Source organism: Neomonachus schauinslandi, chromosome 8, assembly GCF_002201575.2.
Source record: "Neomonachus schauinslandi chromosome 8, ASM220157v2, whole genome shotgun sequence".
NCBI classification, from domain to species: domain Eukaryota; kingdom Metazoa; phylum Chordata; class Mammalia; order Carnivora; family Phocidae; genus Neomonachus; species Neomonachus schauinslandi.
Window position 1 is genome coordinate 134,444,669 of NC_058410.1, and position 25,634 is coordinate 134,470,302.

Sequence of the window (25,634 nt, forward strand, 5' to 3'; positions counted from 1 at the left end):
AGGCTCTAAATCCGATAGCAAATGTTCTTAGAAGAGAAGAGAGGAGAGAAGAGAAGACCCAGAGAAGACTGCATGATAATGGAAGCAGAGATTGGATTCTGCATCCAGAAACTGGAAGAAGCAAGGAAGGATTCCCTCCTAGAGCTTTTGGAGTGAGCATCATAATATCAACAGCTTGATTTTGGACTTCCAGCCTCCAGAACTGTGAGAATAAACTGTCGTGTGAAGGCACCCAGTTTGTGGTAATTTATCATGGAGCCAGAGAAAACCAACGAGAGGCTCCGATTTCCACCTCTAATCCTCACCTGTCCTCTGACCTGCTTGCCCAACTTCCTGCTGCATATTCTCTCTTTTTCTCAAAGGCAACTGAACACAATATGCCCCAACCCAAACTCATCACCCTTCACCACCTCTCCCTCCAACAACCTGATCCTTTTCCAATATTTGCCATCTTGGTGAATGGTTCTACACAGCTAGAAATGTAGGTACCGTCCTTCATAACTAACTCTCTCTTCCTTTCCATTTCCAATTTGTCACCAGGTCCAATGATTTTTTTTTCCATCTAAATCTCTCTCAAATCTGGCCATTATGGTTTAAACTCCCATCATCTCTCACCTGGACTATTGCTAGGGTCTCTTCACTTGTCTTCTACATCAATCCTGCCCCCATGTTCCATTCTTTATACTGTAGCCAGAGATACTGTCCTGAAAGGCAAGCCTGTTAATGGTGTTCTCCTGCTTTTCAGGACCTCACCCCCAACCCTAATTGCTTGAATGATAGAAAACAAAGAAGCAAGCAAACAGAGGACAACTCCTGAATATTGGCTGCAAGGTTCTGCATGGACCTTGAGACCTTCTTGGCCTCAAAGCTCCCTCCCTCCCAACTTTCTCTGTCCCAGTGACACTAACTTCTTTTAATCTCTCCTACTTGCCCACAGACGGTCCTTTCTACCACAGGGCCTTTGCACATACTTTCCCCACCCTCTTTGCCTAATTGACTTCTATTTATCCTTCAGATCTGAGGTCAATACTTCCCTGGCCTTCTTGACAAAGCAGATCCCCTAATCTTCTGTCCTGTGTTGGATACTCCTCTCCTCCTTAGCACTGGCCCCATGAAAGCTTTCATCTTGGTTTTGAGGTAGTGGGGTATACCTTTTTTGTATGTTAAAAGGGACTTCTACCTCATTGTCCTCCTGTCACTTCACCAAAACCTGCAGGTACTTTCGATAATTAGGTGACTTTGGGAGGCCTCGCTACTGCTGAACAGGAAAAAAGGATTTGATGCCTGCCCTTTCTACCGATTCTTTAGCTGGTATTCTTGGAATACAACTAGTGACTCAGTAAAGCCCTTTGAAGTCTTGGCATGCAAGTCTGGAAGCAGTAAGATTCAGAAACAGGATGCCAAATGGGCCGAAGATGGTTTTCCTGGATCAAAGATATCTCCTTTCCCCTATTCCACAAATGGCAGAGTCCTTCAGGTTAGCAGACTCCTCCTCCCCCAGGCCAACTCCAACTCTTTGGCAATTTCATCAGAATTACTGTGATCAAGAAAACAACTGCTAGGTGGCACCCTGGAAGTTGGAAGATTTGAAGTTTGATGGAAGATTTTTTTCTAATGTTATGTTTCTGAAAATCAATGTGCACATATGATGTGGTGGTGTCTTTTTCCCTTCAAGAAAAGCTATTTTTAAACTGACAATGCAGTTTGGATTTGATGGAGTCTCAGCACCCTGTCCAATAAGGATGAGAGGCTAGCAGGCCTGGGGGGGGGGGGGGGTGCTGTGGTGTTGTCGGGCCTGCTGAGGGTCAGAGGCGGTCTGGAGGGTACTGATCTCCTGAGCTGGACAGCAGGTGCAGTGGAAGGTCAGCCGGGCTGCGCAAGGAACACTCTGGCACTCCTGTCATTATGCAAATAAATCACAGCTTTGCCCCTCATCTGTAAGTGTCTTTTCTAATCTTACGTGACTTTACATTTTGATCAGAAGTTATTCTCTGCGTGTCCTGCCTCCCGCTCCAAAAGCTACACATTTTTGAATTTTCTGGCATGGCGTGTGCTAACAGGCCTTAGGAGCGATACGATTTTCCCCCTTACCTTCAAAAAACCAAATAACCGGGAATTTCAACAGTTCATCTGCCAAACCACATCTCCCAAGCTGCTTCTCAGACTCAGAAAGGACAAAAATACTTCGACAGACCGCATAACCCATTTTAGTGTCTGGGAAACGTGGGCCCAACAGGCAAGTTTTGACATCGCGCAAAAGGTGCGCGCTCATCTGCTTGTAGGTTTTACGAAACATAGCACCCACCCCGAGATTCCCAAAATGCCGCTCGTCAGACGCTGGGGGGCACCCGTGAGTGGTAGCAGCAAGGCTATCCGAGTTGGTAGCTCTGTCTCCGCGCCCCCCCCCCCCCCCCCGCCCCGAAAGCTCGGCCAGGCACCTGTCACCCAGCGGCGGGCTCCACGGGGCTCACAGCCAGGGTCTTGGGCTTGCTGGGGGTGCTACCTCTTCTCCATTTGCCCTGTTCTCACACCCACTCTCTGCCCTTCGCTGCTCGCTCGGGGCCTGGGAAGGCCCCTCCCGGAGAACTGAGAACTGCATCACTTGGGTGGCCTTGTCTGCCGCCTCCCGCTGTGCTCGGCTGATGGGGAACCGTGCAGGGGCCCGGCGGTGGGAGAAGAGAGAAGTCAGCATGCTTGCCCCCGCTCTGTGCTGAGGACACGACCATCCTCTGTGACTACAGCCCTCTCCTCAGGCCACCCGGGTTGTGTTGTCCCTGGAAAATGGTTTCTTTCCTTTTTTAAGATTTATTTGATAGAGACAGGGACAGAGACAGCGAGAGAGAGCACAAGCGGGGGTGGGGGGGGGCAGGCAGAGGGAGAAGCAGACTCCCCGTTGAGCCGGGAGCCTGAATGGGGGCTCAATCCCAGGACCCTGGGATCATGACCTGAGCCGAAGGCAGACGCTTAACTCACTGAGCCACCCAGGCGCCCCTGGAAAATGGTTTCTTTAGCTCTGCCCATACCTTCCTTAAAGTCTCCGCCGTGGAACCACCTGAATGGAATTCGGTCTCCTTCTGGGAGCTCAGCTGAGGGCGCTGCCTTCAAGAGGGTTAGAGTCCATAGGCCTGAGTCCATGATGTTCCCCCCAGAACTTTGTTCATTGTCACTTCCTATCCCCACGGAGACCATTTCGTTACCTACCCAAGTAGGACAAAGGGCAGAAAATGGAAGTTTTCTTTTGGGCCCTTCTGCCCCCGCCCCCCTTTCCTCTCTGGTGGTCTTTCCCTGCCCCCCAACCCCAACCCTGCCCCTCCCCTCCTACCCCGCAGCTTCTGAACCTGCCTCTCAGGCTCCCAGCACTTTCCTCTCCCACTGAGCTCTCACCTGGGAAAGTAAATTTAAAAAAAAAAATTTTTTTATTGTTACGTTAATCACCATACCTTACATCATTAGTTTTTGATGTAGTGTTCCATGATTCATTGTTTGTGTACAACACCCAGTGCTCCATGCAGAACATGCCCTCTTTAATACCCATCACCAGGCTAACCCATCCTCCCACCCCCTCCCCTCTAGAACCCTCAGTTTGCTTCTCAGAGTTCAGAGCCTCTCATGGTTCATCTCTGGGAAAGTAGATTTTTAGTGGGGCAACCAGAAGAATGCTCTTATCACCCACCCTTTCTTTTTTCTCTAGCTTCTGTTTTATGGGGTGAGGCCCCATGTAAGGAAGTTCCAGCAGCCCCTGGGGTGGTGTCCATCCCTCCCATCTGTCTCTTTCCCGCATTCTCAGCCACTTCCCCATTGTGGCTTTTTGCTCCCACTTCCCCACTCCCTCCCCTTTCCCACTACCTCTTTGTCCACCTCCGTCTGTGCCCTGTTGCTTCTGAAGCTGTCATTCATCCCTGAACACAGTGGCCATGGTCCTACTGCCTTGGGATTAGAGGACAGTGCCCTCGGATGGTGTCGTGGCTTGTCTTCCTTGTCTTGTCTCTGGTTTCTTCTCAAGAGGATGCAGACCACCTTCCGTTCCCAGAACATATCTCCCCTCTTCCTGCCATCGCTGACACTCTTCCCTCCCCCATGGAATGTTCTTTCTCAGCAGGTTGAAAGCCTGATTTTGGCTCCCATTGGAGGCCTCTTTGTCCATGACATCTTCTCCAACCTCACCAGCTGCAAGCAAGCTCCTCCTACTCTGGGCTCCCACCTTACGACGCTCCCATTAACAAACTGTGAGTTCACCAGGTCCATCCACTTGTTTCCTCTGAACTAGCTGATCAATAGCAAATTAACTCCTGCAGGGAAAAGTCATCTGACTTGGAATTGGGAGATGGGGCTCTGAGGTCAACCTGCGTATGAACTTTGGAAATCATTTGATCTTTCTGGATTTATGCTTCCTCAGCTATAAAATGAAGTGGTGGAACTGGGTCTCCTTGAAGGTCTGCACTAGCACTAAGACTCTAGAACTTTCCATCAGACTTCCCAAGTCTAGCTGTGAAGGTACATTTATCTTTTGTCCTTGCTTCTGCCTCTTCTGTGAAAGGGATGAGAATTGGACAACTGGGCATCGTTTTAGTAGCCAGAGGGCTACCCAGTGATGCAGAGGGCACTACAGTCGTGGGTGACAGCATGGGTTTGGGTGACCAGGTTGGACTTTGAATCCAGCTCTGTGCATTTTAACTCTGCACACTTGGGCAACTGTTTAACCTTTGTATACTTCAATTTTCTCATTTACAAAACAGATCAAATAGCATTTACCCCACAGGGCTGGTGACAGGTTAAGGCAAACAACTGAATGAAAGTCCTCAGTCTGCCCCATAACAAGCACTCAATAAATGGAAGGATGGGCGGTGGAGACCCGCCTCCTCCCAAACAACGTGCAGAAGATGTTTAACCAGGAGAGAGACTCAAGGGTATGGTTCTCAACTGTGGATGCACTTTAGACTCATCTGGGGAGCTTTGAAAACCTTGCATCACCTGGGCCCCAGTTCCAGCGAATAGAAGCAGAGTGTCAGGAGAGGGGGAGCTCTGGCATTAGTATTGTTGAAGAAGCTCTCCAGGTTATGCTAATTTATGGTCAAGACTGTGAACCATTGTTCTAATGAGGATGTAATTGACCCCAAGAGAGGAAAATCCACCTGTTGAATAACTAATTCTTAAGTCATGCTTCAGAAAAATTTGAGTGACTTGGGAAAAGAAAGCTCTGCTTTCCCAGGTCAGGGTCAGTAATTAGATTTCCTTACCTCTTCCCAGTAGGTCTGAATATAGAGCTACCTGCCTGGCTAGGAGTGGCACTTATGAAATGACTAGTGACTCATCCTTCTCAACATCTGAAGTCCAATGAGCTAGGAGAGCTCAGTCAGGAAACGTTCAAGAAAAGGAAGTGCCTAACTGTCCAAGGCTGCTGAGAAGTACATTGATCTTTGGATCTGCATCATGGGGGTTGTTGTATGGATAAGGAATTTGGCTTGTCTTTGTCTTGGGTTCCCCACAGGGAGACTAAACCTTTGGAATTGCCCAACTGCCAAGGATGTCTTTGTTATTCATGGTGGGCTCCTAGATAACTTAAGCTAATGGCATGACTCAGATGGGGGCTGGCCATGCCAGGAAGACTGATCATGTGATCAGAGATTGGGGCTTTGAGTCACATGGTACCAGCCTGATCTCCTGACCTTGGGGAGTGGAGAGCAGCTGGAGACTGAGTACAATCATGTGGCCACTGATTGAATCAACCGTGCCTACTAGTGAGGCTCAGCAGAATTTCCTGGTTGGTAAACACATTGATGTGCTGGGAGGGTGATATGCTTTGATTCTACAGGAGAGGGCTCACAAGCTTGCTTTCAGGACCCTCCCAGTCTTGGCTCTATGTGTTTCTTCATTTGGCTTGTTCTGATTTGTAACCTTTATAATAAAACTGGAATCATAAGCATAGTGCTTTCCAGAGTTCTGTGAGTCCTAGTCCTCATCAAAACTGAGTACTATGAGAACCCCTGAATTGGTAGCCAGTTGGTCAGAAAGGGGTCCTGGGGACCCCGGGACTTTGCAGCAGTCTTGTGGAGGACTGAGCTCCTAACTTGTGGGGTCTGCACTAACTATGTGGTTAGCTTCAGAACTGAATGCCAATATTGCAGGGGTTCCTTAGTAGCACTATGAGTGGGAGTTCAATGGTATGGTAGGGGCGGAAGCTTGATTGTGGGGGGTTTAGAAGGAGAGGACTAAAGTAAGTGGGGATGCAAGTATAGACAAGTGCTTTGGGGCGTTTTATTGGGAAAAGGAACAGAAAAATAGAATGGTAGAATTATAGTGAACTCTCTCAAATGTTGATTATTAATTTATAAGGGAGTAAATTCCTAGACAGGCATTCAGAAGAGTTGTTTTGAAAGAGGCAGGTATGTGTTGTGTGGTCAGGATTAACAAGTTGTATGGATAGATAGTACCCTAATGGAGGCGAGGCAGAGGAGGAATATTGGGGAAGGCACAAGAGTTGGGATATTTGAATGGCACAGTTGATCTGAGGACAAAGGAAAGAGAGGTACAGGGCAGGGGAAAGCAGTGAGAAGAAATGGATCCAAAGGCAGGGGTGGGAGGTGGGGAATGGGGAAGAGGAGGCCCAGACAGCAAATGGGCTCTGAGGGTTCCAAGCTCCAGAAAAACCCCAGCAAAAGAATCAATTTACAAGTGGATCAGCTGGGCTTCTCAGCTTTAACTGGCTATAGGGTGACCAAGAACGAGGAGTTTGTATTAAGTGGACTGTGAGTTTATGCCTCTCACATAGTATTCCCAGCATAGTACCTGGCCTGGAGTGGATGTTCAGTAAATGCTTGTTGAATTAATTGGAGTTTTAGTATGCTACCTACTTTGTCTATCCCCCCGACCATGCTTTCGGATCATCTATGTGGGAATTTTAAATAACAGGGCAATTTCCATTGGGTGGAGAATTAGATCATCATTTGCCAGGGATTTTTGAAAAGTAATATCCAAACATAGATGACCCCTCAAGTCTCTGCCAACAAAAGATTCTTTTGTTCCATGATCTCCATAGAGGCCAGGAGAAATCACAATGATGACAATAATTAGAATGTCAATAATTAACACACACTGCCTCCTTAGTAGTGCTTGGCACCGTGGTAAACCACTGGCATGCATTCTTTCATTTAGTAGTACCTGTGAGGTAGGTGCCAATATTATACCCATTTTACAGGTTAGGAAACTGAGATATAGAAAGAAGAAGTGACTTTCTCACAGTTGTCCACCTCTAAGTGGTAAAGCCTTGACATGAGCGCTATTTAATTACCAGCCCAGTGGTTCCACTTGGCTGCACATTGGAATCACCTGGGAGCTTTGAAAACTCCCTGTTCCCGGGTTACACTCAGACCAATGAAATCAGAGTGTCTTGGTGTTTGTTCAAAACCTACTTGGGAGTTTTCAGGTGTACCAGCCCCTTACTCAGAGGCCAGGGAGAAACCTCAGAAAGAGGTGGGCCACTCAAGATTGGTAGGTGGCAGGTTTAATAAGCAAGGAAACTTACATGTGAGGTTTGTCTTGGGTGGCCACAGGATGAGTAGATCTCCACACCCACCCTCCGAATCTTAAAGTTTATAAACAGGTCTTAACTGGGTTCAGTCACATATACCATCCAGATGGTCTCAGCAACACCTTAATCTCTCAAGGCTATGTCCTTGGAACAGTGCCCATGTGGGAAGAGTAGGCATAGTGGACCATTCCAAGGATGGGGGAGGGGTACAGAGCATCTGATTGCCCAGTTCCAGCTCCAGGGTCAACTGGTGGTCATGCCTTCTTGATTATCTCCTCCAACACGTGGGTGGGAGCCAGGTGTCAGTATTGTTTAAAGATTACTGGTGGATTCCAGCATGCAGTAAAATTTGGGAACTACTTAGTAGGCTATTGCTTTTCAAAAGTAGAGGCCAACGTAAGTAACAAAGTGTCCATTGATAGATAGATGGATAAAAAAGATGTTGTATATATTCAATGGAATATTACTAAGCCATAAAAGAGAATGAGATCTTGCCATTTGAGACAACATGGATGGACCTTGAAGGAACTATGCTAAGTGAAATAAGTCCGAAAAAACAAACACCATGTGATTTCATTTATATGAGGAATCTAAAAAAACAAACAAAAAGGCAGAATCAGCCTCATAAATGCAGAGAATAAACTGATGGTTGCCAGAGGGAAGGAGGGTGAGGGGAGTGGGGGAATGAATAAGTCATGAGGATGACAGGCACAGCATAGAGAATATAGTCAATGGTATTGTAATAGTGTTGTATGGGGACAGATGGGAGCCACACTTGTGAGGGTGGCATAATGTATAGAGAAGTTGAATTACTATGTGGCACACTTGAAAATAATGTAGCATTGTGTGTCAACTATACTTCAGTTAAAAAAAAAAAAAAACAGAGGCCAGGTGCTTGACCGGGGCATGCAGAGGGGAATGCTCATCCTTTCCTGCTCCCTTAGGTACAAGGCAGAGCATCCTAGTGGGGAGCCATCCTGTGCTGAGAGAATGGCATTCCTTAGGTGGGGGTGGCAGGTTTCCCTTTTGGTTACAAGTCCTCATCCCTCTTCTATAGGATTGGGGGAGGGCAAGCTGAAATATTACAGAAGAGGGGATGAAATGGATATATGATTTATTATTATTGTTATTTTTGTCATCATTCTATAATTTAGATGAACCAGAACAGTGTGTTCATTTTAATAAGCTAATTAGTACTGTGGGAGAGCCTCCCCCAGTGACTCATGGTTTTGTGTTACATTAAATGTTAACTGTCAAGACCAGGAAGTTAAAAAAAAAAAAAACCCACCACCCTCACTTTCCCTCTAATTGCCCCTGCAGGGAAATTGCTCAGCTTGAGCTGGATATTCCTGCTGAACAATTAGCCTATAAACTCAGCCTTGTAGTTTACAGAGTCCAGCCAGAAAGACCATAAATGACTCTCCATCAGCATGCATGTGAAGAAATTTGAAGAATAGGGCCTGTCTTGATTTTGTGGTGTAGCACAGTCAGGACATCTATTACGGCCAACAAAACAAAGCAGATGGCTGGAGGGTCATGGAAATCACAAGTCAGTTGGCACCATCTGTGATATTTCAGGGCCCTGAGTAGAAAATGGCTTTGGAGTGAGGGTGAGAGGGAATGTGCTAGATGACGTGAGACATAAAAATAATTCTTTGCAAAAAGCACATGATATCCACACTCAGGTGCAAGGCAGGTAATGTGGGTGTGACACACTCTGTCCCAGAGCAGCCTGGCCTCTTCCTGTCCTCACGCATATGTTTGCCCTCTGTTATAATGGGGGAATTTTTATATTTCTGGAGCCTTCTCTGGCAAGGCAAAACATGTCAGTGGGGGTGAGAGGTAGGCATGGAGTATACATCAGCTATCTATGTGGTAGAGTAGGGCAGACTTACCTTTTAGGATAAAGGAGGGGGCATTATCTATTAGCATCTGTGTTTCTTGCTGTTGTCTGTCAATATACCACACATTTAGCAGCGTAAAACAACCCCCATTTATTAATTCACAGTCTGTAGGTCAGAAATTTGGGTACAAGTGTTTGGGTTCTCTGCTCAGGGCTTCACAAGGCTGAAATCAAGGTGCCGGCCAGGCTGTGGTCTCATCAGGAGGCTCGACTAAGGAAGAGTCTGCTTCCAATGCTCATTCAGGTTGTTGGCAGAATTTAGTTCCTTGTAGCTATAGAACCCAGGTCCTGTGTCCTTGCTGCCTCTCAGCTGGTGGCCACCTGTTTTCTTTATTCTGTGACCTTCTCCATCTTCAAAGGCAGTGGTGGAGGATGTCCTTCACGATTCACATCTCTCTTGCCGAGGATAGTCCTGTCGCTTTTAAGGGTTACCTGATAAGCTCAGGCCCCCTGAAGGTAATCTCCCTCTCCCTTTCTTAGGGTCAACTGATTTGGGACCTTAATTACATCTGCAAAATCCCTTCACAGAAGCACTTAGTGTAGTGTTTGGTCAAATGACTGGGAGAAGCTGTGTGTACACCAAGGGACAGTGGGATCTTGGACATCATCTAAGAATTCTACCCACAGAGCATCTTAGGCAAAGTTCCTGAAAGTGTGCTAGAGAGTGTGAGCAGCATATGTATCCATAGTGAGGCCATTTATGGGCACATCCCCATCCCCGAGGCTTTTTCCTCCACAATCCTTGGACACTACTGCTTGGTCTATGAGGACGGTTTCAGAATTGGCAAAGAAATCTTCACACACTTGTATTTGTTTTATGCATGGCTGATGGAAATGCTAACACCACCTCACTACGGAGACCTAAGGCTGAGCTTTCCAATCCGTCTACTGAGGGACAAGGAGTGAGGGAGAAGAGCTGTTGCTGCTGCAGAAGGAGAAATGCAGGAACAATTTAAAGAAAATGGTTTTATGACACCTCCCACTTAGATATTGTGCATCACACCCCAAAACAATGAGCTTTAAGACACATCTATCAGAGGACAGATTTTTAATGCATCTTTGAAAAAGGAAAGTCTGAGTCAATTCTTTACAGAGATTTCAGGGGTACACAAACAAATAAGGAGTGTTTGGGGTGGGTAAGGGGAGGTTGTGGTAACTGAAGGGGCTCCAAGTCACAACTCTGCCAAATGCCTGTGGAATTTCTGAACACATTTATTCATCCTTGATTCACTCACTTATTAAACGCCAGACATTTGGCTAGATGCTGGTGTACAAACGTGCTCCCTCCCCTCAAGGAGCTTGCTTTAGCGGGAGAAACCAGGACCGGGGCTGACAGTCCTGCATTTCCAAGAGGCAGGCAATGCTAATGCTGCTCATGCTTTTTGAAACTACCGGCCCATGCATGCTGTCATTCACCTCTGTGGATGGCGCCTGCAAAGGGTTAACAAAGCATCAGCCAGGTTGGTCATTTTTACAATGGACATTGATGAATTTGGCCTTGGAGGCAACTCACTAGAGTGAAGAATGGCTACCTAGAGGAAAGGGCCAGAAGTTTTGCTCCAGGGTCATGAGTGGTTAGGATTTCAGGGAGGCTGTGATCGAAGAGGAAGCCATTTGCCCGCCTGTGACCTCCCATGTCCCATGTGTTGGTGGCAGAGCAAAAGATAAAGCACTCAGCATTACCCAAAGTGACTCGGGAGGTGATTAATACTCGGAGCTCCCGGAGCAGAAAAGGTGGGCATGCAAGATGCAATTAAGATGATAAAGAACCCCAAGAAGCAGTGCTCAGCAGCAAGCTGGGGACGCTAAGCTGACGATGAGGAGAGCTACTGCCCGTCTCTGGCTCTGCTGAGACTATTTATGAGATCCAGAGATGGGGTTCATGATTCTGCCAGGCTCATCAGGATGGAGAAAACATGTAATTGGGAAGGTTATTTTCAAGATGTGGGCATTTTTTTGTCTCCCTCCCTGGAAGGCTGGAGCTCCAGCAGTCCCCGATAATGATGCCGATGAGGGTTTTGCAGTGGGTGGTGGGCGGAAAAAGCAATTTGGTTGAAATTCTGACTGTGTCTGGCTCGGCTAGTAATTGATAGAGGGAAGTAAATGACCCGAAGAAGGTACTCAGTGTGATTCATAAGTCTTGTGTGAAATGCTATGGCAGCCCAGGCTACATCCATGGGGCCGGCCCTGCCATGCGGGAGAAAATCATTTCCAGTGCCGCTTAGCCTCCCCTTTCTGTGTTCCTTCTGCTATTCGGACCCTTTGACCTCTCACCAGGGCCAGGTAGAAGCTCCTGTGCATTATAAAAACTCTCATTCTTTCCGCAAACTGTTGCATAATAAATTATTTAGATACCAAATGACCAAATGGTGATTTAACACATGTATTAGGGAAACGTCTTAACTCCAATAAACAACCCTATCATGGAGGAAGGGAAGCAGGCAGGTGGAACAGGTAGTGCCTTTGGCCCTTCTGGGGTCCCTTGGCAGATTAATCAGTCAGATTTCCAGGGCAAATGAGCTATCTGAGCATGCCTTTACTGATGGTGTTTTTAGCAACAATAGCTACCACTTACGTTGATAGTAATAATAGCTAGCCCACACTGTGGCAAGCGCTATTTGTTCTCTTTTTAAATTTTCCTAGCAACCCTTTGAAGAAGGTCTTTCTTATCATCCCCATTTTGTAAAAAGGGAACAGAAGGCACAGACAAGTTTAGGAACTTTCCCAAGGTCATTTGGCCAGTAAGTGGCCAAGGCAGGATTTGAAACCAGATGGTTAGACTCCAGAGCGCTCACATGGAGCCTCTATTCTACCTGCCTGAAGTCGCCCCCTACACCTGTCTTCCCTGCCACAGGTCTGTGCACACATCATTTCCCTGTCCCTCATTCCCCTGTCCTTCCCCGCCAAGGGCTGTGACTTTGTCTTATTTCCTGGATTGGAAGGATCTAGAAGAGTGTTGGGCACCGACTGGAAAATGCTTGTATGTTGAATAAATGAAGAAACTCGTTGAAAATTTCAATAGGGATTTTTTTCTACCATTGAATTGTTTAACATTTCCCACTTGAGCCAGTAAGTCGTTAACAAATGTTACCATCACAAGTGCCTGATGTTAAAAAGAGTTGGCCTATAAGTTTTTGACTATAGAAGCGTCGAACAGATGCTCATGTTTATAAGAGGGAAAAGATCTTTGCATCATCTAGAACCCTGTCGCTTTGTACTTTCCAGCGCATTTTAGAATCTGAAAAGGATAGAGTGTCAACAAGGGCCAAGGGAGCAGGTGCAGGCTGGAACAAATTGAGGAAAGTGCTGAGTTTGCATCTAGAAAGCATGTATCTACACAAATGTCCAGGAACAGTGTTTGTACATAAGTATGTTGTGTGTGTGTGTATTATTATTCAGGATCTAGTCAGGAAACAGAATCCACACAAGTTATTTTAATAGAGAGAATTTACTCGAAGGAATTGATCAAACAACTGTTGATCAGACAGAAAAAGTGAGGAGAGAACACAGATGTAACACAGTATTAACACAGAGTCTCTGCAGGAAGCAGCTGGAAGCCCTAAGGCTGGGAGAACAAGGGGAACTGTTGGGGTCTCCAGGATCTGGAAGTTTGGATGGGGACCCATAGAAGTGACAGATTTCTGAGGAAGGGACATTGCCTGGCAGGAGCTGGTACGGCAGAAGCTGGGAGCAGGGACTGAGGTCTCTGGGGAGGGTGCTTCCTGGCAGGTGTAGGCACTCAGAGGAGGGGTGAGGGTCCTAGGAGCCAGGTTCTGGCACAGTGAGGGGAAGCTAGTAATTGGAGCCACCTGCATCCAGGATCGACCTGCTGGTGCCAGGATGAAGGGCTGTCCCTGGGGTGATGCAGACAGGAATAGAAAGTCCTTCTCTTATGGTCTTCCAGCCTTCATCCAGTGCCACCAACTGCTGGAGCCTAACAGGGAGGCATCTGGCAGAGGACAAACAGAGTTGGCCAAGTTCTGACCCCAGTATTCCTGCGCAAACTGTAGAAGGGAGTTTAGAGCTGAAAGACAACACTATATAACAGACAGATGAAGGCCCTTTACCGTGGCGATGGCCCTTGCATAGCCTTTGCAGGAGAGTGGACATTTCTTTGGACCTAGATTATGCACCAAGATGCTTATCACCAACCTCACTCAAAGGTTCCATGTCAAAGAACACCTTTCCCTAGTCCAGTCCTCACCGGACAGATGTGTCTATTCTCTACTCTCAACAACAGCACTTACTCAGTTAAATAACAGTAAAATGGCTAACAGTGATTGGTTATTGTGTTCCACATACATAATACCAATATCATCCCATATAATCCCTCTCAAATGGGTCATATTTTTGGCTCCAATTTCTAGATGAGAAACTGAGGCACATAGAAATTAAGCAATCTTCTAAGTTTACATGTGGCTAAGGTCCAGGATCTGTGCTCTTATCTTTTCTACTTTATTGCCTCTAATCATTTACCGAATAGGCCTCTAGACTGGGAATCAGCTGACGTAGGCACTAGAACAGGGTTGTGATTAGAGCACATGCTTTAGAACCAGAGGAAGCTAGTTTGAAGGTTGAGCTACAGTTCTTGCTAAAGGAATGGTGCTGGACAAATGGATGAACCTCATACACCTTAGTTTCCTCATCTTGAACATGGGATGAAGGTAGTATTTGCCGCAGAGGTTATTTTTTAAGGATTAAAGGAGATAATTCATATAAATCACTTAGTATCACCTGTTAATAACAAGTATTAATAGCAGATAGCCATTTAAAAATTATTCTCTTTATTTTCCGGTGTAAAGCGGGAAACTCTTGGTACCTCAGCTCTAGTACCTGAGAAAGGGGGTGGTTGGTGGCCCACTGCTAAGGCGGACTGCTAGCCCATCTTTGGACCATTGGGCAGCTCCAGACTCACAGGCCTCTGTGATCTTGGGGGAGCTGGAGGCTGAAGCTTCCTCCGGAGGTACGAAGGGCAGAGGCTGAAGTTGGCTATCTGTGGCAGGTCCCATTCGCAGTATAAGTGTGGCAAGACCTGGGCAGGACACAGCAAATGGCTCCACTATCCTCTACTTGACACCTGGGAAGAAGTTTCACTGAATTCTGCTCCCCACATCCTGCCTGTGGTCATTTGAATGTTGATGTCTAACCTCCCAGAACTTGTGAATTCATTCCCCGGGTTGAAGGGACTTGCCCTTGGGATTAAGTGAAAGGTCTTGAGATGAGGAGGTGCTCCTGGGTGGCTGGGTGGGCTCACTGTCATCACAACGCTCCTTATCAGAGGCAGCAGGAGATGAGAGAGGAGAAGGGGATGCGGGCATGGGCCCAACACTGGAGTGGTGGGGCCACGGGGCAGGGAATGCAGGCAGCCTCTAGAAGATGCGAGAGCCAAAGGGATGGATTCTCCCCCCGGAGCCCTCAGAAGGGCCCAGCCCTGCCAACACTTTGATTTTAGCTCTGTAAGACTCCTTTGGGACTTCTCTCCCCTGGAACTTTAAGAGAATAAATCTGTGTGATGTTAAGCTCTTATGTTTGTGGGAATGTATCACAGTGGCAACAGGAAAGGATACACTCCCCACCTGACTCGGTCATCTCATCTTCTTGACTACTGTCCATCTCTGTGCTTTGTCTGTACTGTATCTCTGCCTGTTGTGGGGCCCTGTTGCATTTATCTGCTTGCCCGTCTCTCTCCCCTACTAGGCAGACAGTCAAAGTCTCTGAGGGGAGGCATCTCAAGAGCCTTACAGCCTATCAGAGGCCTTAGTACATAACCCGCTACATAAATGTGGGTGACCTGAATTACTGTGGATGGACAGGAGTGTTCATCTATTCCTATCTTAAGCCATCTGAAATCTGTGACTATCTTAGAAGACTTTTCTAAGTTATCCTCCGTGGTTTAAAAGCACTAAAGATGGTGTCAAGAATAGAAAACTATACTCTGAACTTATACCCATGAAAACAACAGCATCCTTGATCCCTTTGCTCTTTTGCTGGCCATGGTCAACTTAAAGGTCAAAGCCATAATCTTTCATTGATGGAGGAGAGGAGGAGAGAGAAGACCTGCAGAGCTACTTAGAAGAGGAATGTTAAACCAAATATAATTGAAGCAAGAAGTGATCAGAATATGCAGCACCTGTTATTTTAAGGAAAATAAATTCATGAGATTCAGATTTCAGCATGACAGAGGGAAAAAAAGGGATGTTTTTCACATTCTTCACAAGATGTTCAGCAAGATAAATCTGTCAAAAAATGGGGGGGAGAGGTCACATGGGAGCCAACGGGAAGTCATGGATGGAATTTGTTCTGTCACATGGCATCATCTCAATTAAAATATTACTAGGGGACTGCCATTTAGACTCTCATCTTTCCAGGAATCTTTTATATGGAACCTTGACAGGGCTTATTTATTTGGTAGGAGAACATCTGAAATCTTCCCATTAGGTTTGCCTTCTGAGATAATTAATGTGTGAAATGGTCTATTGCCTCTATTTTGACAGGCGCTGTCTCAGATGTATGGGAACTTGATAGTAAACAAAGAGAGTCCTCTGGGATGTCCAGAGTTTGTGTTATTCTACTGGATGGTGCCACATCTGGGATTCTTTTTATGCCACGCTGGGGTCACAAGGTCCCTGGATCCCCTGTGAATCCTTCCTGAGGTGAGGTCTTAGTAAAGGGCAATGAGGTGGTAGGAGGAACATGGTTTAAGGGAGGGTAGCATAGATGAATGATGCTCAAGAGTGAGTGCTAGGTAGAGTGTGGGCTCATAAATGTGCAATAGGGAGCACAGGGCCGCGAGGGTGGGGGGATCAGATTTACTTGCAATGGTTGCCAATTTCCCTGGTGTAAATACTCCTACCATGGCTGATTTCAGCTGACGAGCAACATTCCTGAAAATTTAACGGCCAACTCTTGCTAGCCAGTACAAACAGCTCCCTCATACCCCTGGGGTTTTGTGTGTGTTGCTGAAGGCAGGCATTGGAAGGGTATACAGGATGGGCAGAAGGCCAAATTGAGAAATTACAGGAATAGACCATAGGCAGGCCTAAAGCCCGAGCCTGAGCCTGTCTGGGAACCGAACCACAATTTGCGATCATTGCCAGTTTTTTGTTTTGTTTTGTTTTTGTTTTTGGCTAGAGTCTTCCAGAACTTCTGGGAAGAGCCAGGAGAGGATATACTGACTGGATAATAGTAATGGGGACCTTATTTTGCTTGTCTACTCTGTGCCTGATGCCATATTTGAACACATTACTTTGTGTGTGTGTGCTGGGTATTAAGGAGGGCACGTGTTGTAATGAACACATTACTTTTAACCCCCCTGACAACCTTGAAAAGCTGGTGTTGTTATTGGCATTTCTTAGATGAGGCAGGTAAGTGGAAAGGGGTTAAGTACCTGCCTGACATTGTATCGCTAGTAAGTAGCCAAGGCTAGGATTAGAATCTGGGTGTTTCTGAAGCCAGTTGCTCCCTTCAAATGAGCTGGGAATGGGAGAGAAGTTGGACAAGTATCCCAGCTACAGGACTTCCTTTCCTGAGGGGAGGTGTCTCGAGCTTGCTTCAGAGGTGGACAAGATTCTAGGGTCCTAATTCACTAGGGTTTGGTCTGGGGGCAGCACCTGAGGCCGTAGATGATCTGGAAGTCGGGTGCTAGTCCAATAAAGTTTTGGGTACTGAGCGCATTTGCAGTGAGGTCATGAACCCCACAGGTTGGGGTCTAGGGAGCTGGATATGGCATAAAGGGGAGGGGGCTGGCAGGAATGAGGCAGAGGGACAGAAGCACAGCTGGGAAGAATGGAGTTCAGGGCAGGGTTCCTGGCCAGGAAGGAAGTAGACTGTGGAGGGAGTTTCAGGTATGTGAGAGCAGGGAGACTGGTGGGTCACAGAGAGGGTGGTCCCCCAACTGGAGAGTGCCCCTGTGACTACCACACGGTCCCCCAAGCCTCTTTCCCAAGTTACAGAGTGTGTTACAGAGGCTGTTGTAAGGGAATTGTTAATGAACCAAAAAGAATGATCGGACCAATACGGATAAGCCTCGGCTTCAGGGTCCTTGAGGGACTGAGCTTGTACATTTAATAGCACACTTGACTTGGACACTCTCTGCAGCAGATCACATCATCGCTGCATACCAGTCCTTGTGTGTGTGAGCTTGCCAATGCTCTGCTGGGCTCTGGGCAGAGTTGAGACAGAGTGGCCCCTAGTAGAGGTCCCACCCCTGCACCTTGGTGGTGGTAGCTGGGGGCTTGGAGGTACAGCAAAGACTCTGGGAGTGTCCATAGGTGTATATAGGTGTATATTGGCATTCTCAATCAGTGGCTACGGTAGTTATACTATCCTGTGGGCATTTTATTGGTATCTGAAAAAAAAAGAATTTTATACTTAAAAAGAGGAGAACTGAAAGTGGAAGGCAATAACTGGGACAATCAGTTTAAAAATAAATGGTTTTTATTAATTGGTAATGGGCAACTCTCAAAGCACCGGTGTATGTATATGCATGTGTACATGTGTGTACGTGTGTGTATATATGCATGTGTGTGTGCATGCATGTATGTAAGCATATGCACGTGTGCGTGCATGCATGTATATATGTGCACACATGTATGTGTATCGTGTATGTATATATGTGTATGCATGCATGTATACGTGTGTACACATGCGTGCATATATGCATGGGTGCACACATGCATATAAGCCTGTGTGTACATATGTGTACACACACGTGCATATATGCATGTGCATGCACACATGTGTGTATGTATATGTGTACCGTGTATATGTATGCATACACACATATGTATTATGTGTGCGCGCACATGTATGCATGTGTACACACATGCACACGTGTGCACATGCATGTGCACCCACGAGTCTATATGAATGCATGTGCATGCGTGTATACACGTGTGTGTACATGTGTGTATGTATGAGCGTATTTATGTGTGCTTGTGTGTCCATGTGTGAAAAGGGAGAGAGGGAGGGAAGGGGGAGGGAGAAGTGAAATAGGACTTGGCTATGGGGCTACACGGAAGGCCAGGCAGGGAGAATGTTGGTAAGACAGTAGGGAAAGAGCAAGATGCAGGTGAAACAGTGCAAATTCAGTGCAAAGTCTGAGAAACTATTGGTTTGCCCCATGTTTCTTGTGTTTCTCAATGGGCTTCTGGTTGCCAGAAGGCCTGGCTCATTAGGGACCATCAGGAATCCATACCAGGTCCAGACATCCAGGAATGAGAAGGGGATGGGGAAGGCTTTGGGGTTGAACGTCCTTACTTCTAGAAAATAGGCAAGCGCCTAAGCCTCTGGCATGCTTCAGTTCCTCTCTGCTGGGTAGACAGGGGCTTAGCTCAGTGGCAGGCAGTCTCAGGGTCGAAAGGGGGGGTGAATAGGGCACTTTCTGCAGCCTCTGGGCTGTCACCCCATACATCCCGCCAGGCCTGTGCCCAGTGGAGCTGAGGATTAGGATGGGTCAGAGGACCCAAGGCAAACTCCAAAAACAGCTCCTCTTCATTGCCACACCACATTTCAGGTTTCCCAAACATTTCATTTTTTCTTGTGAGGTGATATTGTAATGAATGTAAAAAATGGACGATAGTTGCTTCCTTAAATATTTTTACCTATTTATTTAGTTTTAGTATTTTAAAAATATTTCTCAAAATCTAATTGTACATCCATTAAGTGCAAAAAGGTATATTTAAACCCTGTATTTACGTGAATGAAGACAAATGACAGATAAGAGAAATAATATTTCCATTTTATATTATAACTGAATATCCTAATTCTGAGGAACATTTTACAACAAATGAATACATCCAGCATAGACCTAATCATCTTTTTTAAATCATAGAGAAATGTACCAAGTGCCTACAAAGAAATACAGCTTTAAAATAGCCTACTTCAGAATGCAATCATCTTAAGTATTGTCTTGCAGATTGGGTAACAGAAAAGAACTTAGAGGTGAATCTGCTCTCTGAACAGGGCACTCATCACTATTTTTTTTTTCTTTTAAAATGATAAGCTTTGAACTACTGGGTATTTACCCAAAGAATATGAAAACACTAATATGAAAAGATATAGGTACCCCTATGTTTATAGTAGCATTATCTACAAGCCAAATTATGGAAGCAGCCCAAGTGTCCATCGATAGATGAGTGGATAAAGAAGATATATATCTGTATCTCTCTCTCTCTCTCTCTCTCTCTGTATATATATAAAATGGAATATTACTCAGCCATAAAAATAATGAAATCTTGCCATTTTAACAACATGGATGGAGCTAGAGTGTATAATGTTAAGTGAAATAAGTCAGAGAAAGACAAATACCATATGATTTCACTCATATGTGGAATTTAAGAAACAAAACAGATGAACATAGAGAGAAGGGGAAAAAAAGAGAGAGGGAGGCAAACCAAGAAACACACTCTTAACTCTAGAGAACAAACAGATGATTACTAAAGGGGAGGGGAGGGGGATGGGTGCAATAGGTGATGGGGATTAAGAGCATATTTATCATGATGAGCACTGAGAAATGTATAGAATTGTTGAATCATTACATTGTACACCCGAAACTTATATAACACCATATGTTAACTATACTGGAATTAAAATAAAATTTTAAAAAATAAACGAAATATCAGATTTTGAATAGAAGTTTTCAAATTCATTAGCATAGCGTTCTCATAACTGTATTATAACTTTATTGGTCACAAAAGCAATTCACATTCATGGTAAAATAATTGCAAAACCTAAAAAATGAAAAATAAACCCTCCCTTAAAAGAACGAAAAGTAAAATCCTATATAATTTCAGAACCCTGAGTTAATTACTATGCAAAATTTGAGTGCATTACCTTCCAGTCTTTTTTCCACTTTTTTAAAAAACAAAAGTAGGGTCATTGAGTTCTTTGTATTAATCATTCCTTGATTAATTTGTAACATTTTCCCATGTTGTTAAGTACTTTTTAGAAACATAATTTTAGAAAAAGATGATATAAATTACTTAGCCCTTCTCTAATTCTTAAACATTTTTGTTTGATATTTTGCAATTATGAAAATGCTATGATGAATATTCTTGTCCAAAGATCTTTGAGTGAATCTTGGTTATCAGGATACATTTCTCGAAGGAGGACTCTGGGTCACGTGGTATGAAAAGATTTAGGTCTCCTGACATGGTGAATGTCGCTCAGTCTCTCCAGCATATGGACACAAGTGAAGTCACAGACTTAAAATCCTCAGTGTGCTCTGAGAATAAAATGGCTTAAGTAAGATACCCAACCATATTGGCAAAAAGGACCGTTTCTGGTGGAGGCGCAATGCAGATCAACACCCCTTCCTTAGCTTAAAAGCAAAGCAGCGTCTGCAACTCTACTGAACAAGGAGGCAGCTGTCTTTTTTTTTTTTTTTAAAGATTTTATTTATTTATTTGACAGAGAGAGAGATCACAAGTAGGCAGACAGGCAGGCAGAGGGAGAGGGAGAAGCAGGCTCCCCGCCGAGCACAGAGCCCGATGCGGGGCTCGATCCCAGGACCCTGGGATCATGACCTGAGCCGAAGGTAGATGCTTAACCATCTGAGCCACCCAGGCGTCCTGAGGCAGCTGTCTTGAAGTGCTCTAGTGGCAAGACCTCCCAGGGCTATCAAGAGGCTCACCTGTTGCTGATCTCACCCAAGCTCTGCACCTTTCAAAGCAGCAGCCAGAATTCGCAAGCCAGGAGGAGGTCGGCTCAGTGGGCAAAGGATCTGTAAACTGGGAGTTGATCTGTCTTGTATTAAACTCCCATGGTACTGAAGACTTGCACTGATGTGCATTTTCAAAATATAAAAGGTGATAAACTCAACATTCAACATCCAACATCCCCTGCCGCCCAAAGGCAGCTTTTACTGGCCTGAGGGCCCCTCCTCTTCCTTGAATAGCTGCTATTACTGGAGTTCCCTCTACAGCCTCCTTTTCCTCTCGAGCATATCAAGGAGGTTTCTAGAGGGTGCCTCACCTTCATTGGTGGTCCCTCAGACACATGGGCACATTCACTACCAGTGCACACGGGGTGCTGCTGAGCTGTTCCTCATTGCTCTGGGTGCTCACCTTCCCTCCTGTCTAATCTATACTGATGAGGGGCCCCCTTGCAGAGAACCCTGGGGTGTGAACTATTACCATCTTTATACTAAGGATCTCTGGTTTCAAATGTAGCATTTTTTCTCCCTAGAACATCCCAGGTGGCTGGATCTGGACAGGTGCACGTGCTTGTCTACTTTCGATGTGCTCGAATGGCTACCTCCTCCATTTGGAGACCCTGTTGCCTGACAAGTCTGTCTGATTTTTCTTCCTTGGGGAAGATTCCCTTCCAAGGACACTGTTTTTGCTCTAAATTTCAGATGGCCCCATGTAAGTTTACCAAACATGTCTGAACTTGAGATGAGGACATACTTCTGGATAATTCCAAGAGAGCTTCTGGCCTCCCCAGCAAATCAGAGAATTTAAACAAATATAGGGGAGAACAGCATTGCCAGGGATATTCCAACCTCTGATCCAGCCAATAGGGATTTTCTCTGTAATAACGTGTGACTAAATTATTTTTCAGAAAGGATGGGTCCATTTACATTTCCAACAGAAACGCCTACTTCTCTGAGCCATCAACAATATTAAATACCATTGTTGAGAAAAGGATTTTGTCAATTTGGAGGCAACAAATAGTATCTGGTTATTTTTATTGACATTTGGTTGGTGATTAGTAAATTTGAATGCTTCTTCAAATGTTTACTGTCTAGTTGTTTTTCTTCATTTGGCAGTTATTTGTTCTTTTCTTTTGCTTAATTTTTAAAATCTTAAAATAGACATCTTTTTCTCATTAACTTTTATGTTTTAAGGATGTTAATTAGCCATCTGTTCATCAGGTGGGATACTTTCAGTTGTAACCAACAGAAAAACTAAGGGATTCATAATTTCGTAAATAAGAAGACCCAACTAGGTGGGGCACCTGGGTGGCTCAGTTGGTTAAGGGTCTGACTCTCGATCTTGGCTCGGGTCTTGATCTCAAGGTCATGAGTTCAAGTCCCATGTTGGGTGCCATGATGGGCATGGAACATACTTAAAAAAAAAAGAAAAGAAAGAAAGAAAGAATGAAAAAGAAGACCCAAGTAGGGCAGCTCTGAAATTGGTTAACTCGGGGACTTTGGCATCACCAGGGACCCAGGTTCTTTCTGTCTTTCCACCCTTTGATCCTTGACAAATGGCCTTTCTCTCAGCCTCATGCCTCCATGGTCTAGAGATGATGGCTTGAAACTCCAGAAATCAGCTCTTCATCACAGTAACACCCAGAGGCAGAAAGAGTCTCTTTTCTTCCATGAGTCTTTTTTCACAGCAAGCAGACTTCCCTTTATAGCTCATTCGCCAGAATTGCATCACACGCCCATGATGAGAGTCCTGGGCAAAGGTGACCACTGAGATTGGCTTAGGTCAGTGACCACTTGACGCTGAATCTCGCTGGGGGGAGAGGTGGATACCTAAACAAAACAAAGGGTCTCTTAGCAAGGAGGATTGGGAGAATGACCTTTGGGTTTACCTCCAACGGCATCTGCCATACCATGACTTTCATATGCCAAATTCTAGTTTTGAAACAACAAATTGGCACATCTGAGATCTTTCTCAGACAGAGACCACAATGTTACAAAAGTCTCTTCATCGTGAATATGCCATCCTCAGTGGAGATGCCTGCATCTCGTTGGAGGTCAGAGGTTGATTCCTGAGCTCCATTAAGAGTGGTCCCTCCAAGTGGCTCAGACTCCCCCAGCTTAATAGTCAAGGTATGAAGATCAAGGAATCTGAAAACGTTTCCTTTCCTCCTAACAATTGCTTAGACTTAGAGTTCCTCAAAAATTTCATGCCCGGAGGAGAGCACAAAGTATATATGTAGTACTCATTGAGACCAGTCAGACACCCATAATGATCCTTTACTCACCTGGCAGGTGTGTGTTTCCTATACCTGCTGGAATAGTGACCAGAAACTTACTGGCTAAAGACAAAACAGATTTGTCATCTTACAATTCTGAAGGTCAGAAGTCCATTTGAAATAGATCCTATCGGGTTAAGATCGAGGTGTTCACAGGGCTGTGCTCCTTCTGGAAGCTCTAGGGAAAATCCGTGCCTTTGCCTTTTCTAGCATCTCCAGGCTGCCTGCATTCTTCAGCTCCTGGCTCCTTTGTTATTCTATAAAATTACAATGGTACATTGAGCCCTTCCCACATGGTATCACTCTGAATCCCTCTGACCTTCTGTCTCCCTCCCCCACTTTTAAGAACATTGTGATGACCTTGGGCCCATTCAGATAATCCAAGATAATCTCCCCATCTCAAGGTTACCTGAATGTGAATTCCCCTTGGCCACGTAACATAACAGGTTCATAGGTTCTGGAGTACAGAACGTGGAAATCCTTGGGGGGAGTCATTGTTCTGCCTACCGAAATTGATGGGAAAACAATTTCCTTTTCCTTCTCTATAATCTTTAGTTCATGTCACAGTGGTATTTGTAATTCTCAGAGCATCATAGAGTACTTCTGCTTCAAACTAGTCCTACTTTGGTTTTCTAGAGGCTATTTCATAAGGGCTGTGCCTCTGTTTTTTCACTGAAGACCCAAAATCTGAAATCAGATCAGAGAGCAGAAGTATCCCTTCTTTCTGCTTTCTAAGCCTCTCTGCTCCTCAGCATCAATATTTCTAGGCAGTCGCCTGTTATAGAATCTCCATCCCACTGTGCTCCTATTTAGGGTTGTACTATATGCATTCATTCCTTTCTCGTATGGCCTCCTTGTCGGAATAAATCCATCTGGGAGCAGAGAGCGTGCTTGCTCCTTTTTAGCTTCCTTCTTCCCAAGTCTGTGAATGTCACCTACTAGGATGGAGTTAGCCCAGCTCCTGGCTCCAGTGGGTTACACAAGCTGTCCTTTATATTAGAAACTACCATAGGGGGACACCTGGGTGGCCCAGTTGGTTAAGCATCTGCCTTCAGCTCGGGTCATGATCCCAGGGTCCTGGGATGGAGTCCCGCATCGGGCTCTTCACTCAGCGGGGAGCCTGCTTCTCCCTCTGCCTGCCACTTCTTCTGCTTGTGCTTGCTCTCTCTCTGGCAAATAAATAAATAAGTAAATAAGTAAATAAATAAAATCTTAAAAGAAAAAAAACTGTCATAGGTTATTTCAACAGGTGAGAAGTGACACCCTTTTGCTCTTTCTCTTGCCTTCCTAATCTCATTTGCTACACAACATGCTTTCTCATCATTGCATCATCCAAACTAATCATAATGAAAAACAGGGCACTTATGTGAGGGGTGCCAGGACAGCAGAGTTCATAAAGAAATGGAAACAGATGGAAATCGTGCTATGTAGACTCTGTACTTGGCCTCTGTCGATTGTCGGTTGTCCAGGAAACCCTGAAGATGGAAGTCATTTCCCTATCTTTGACTCTTTGGTGTTTAACATTGGGTCCCAGGAACCTACAAATGCCCACATAGAAAGCCCAAAGAGCTCTGACCTTCTAACTCAGACGAAAAGCTCTGATTTTCTAGCGATCTAGATTTAACCAAATGTAGATCCCATTGAGGCTGTGTTAGAGGGAGTTCTAAAGCCCTCCGGTCATGTCTGAAACATCATCGCTCCGTATCACATCGGAGAGAATCAAAATGTTTGAATCATGCTGATTTCATGTCCTTTACAAACGGGTGTGGAATCCTTGCTACAGAATCTATTTGGGGTTCCTCTAACCCAAGAATGGGGGTAAGCATCTGACTCCCACTGGATGCATTTGAAAAATCAGTCACTGGTTTCTGAAGATGCTATGCTTGGTGCCTGGCACTTATATATTTTTTGAAAAACTGAATCCAACAAAGGTTTTTTTTTTGGTAAGCATCTCTGCTTCTTAAGCAACTGGTTTCCATGAAATCCCAGGCCTATAGGGCTCCTTTCCAGCTAAATACGACAGAAGGCCCCTGACGTTCCTTCCGCAGCAGACAAGAAGCCGGAACGCGAGCTAGAAAGGACAGAACTAGAATGGGACAGGGCCTCGAGTCTTTCTCGACCTCTCTCTCCTTGTCCTGCACAGGCGTGACAATGCAGCTCTGTGAGACGGGTCAGCCAGCGATGCTCCTGGGCATTATTTATAATCGTATCATTTATTCTCCTCTCTTCCCATCATGTCATTTCTTAGTGCCTTGTAATTATCCAGCAGTGTGC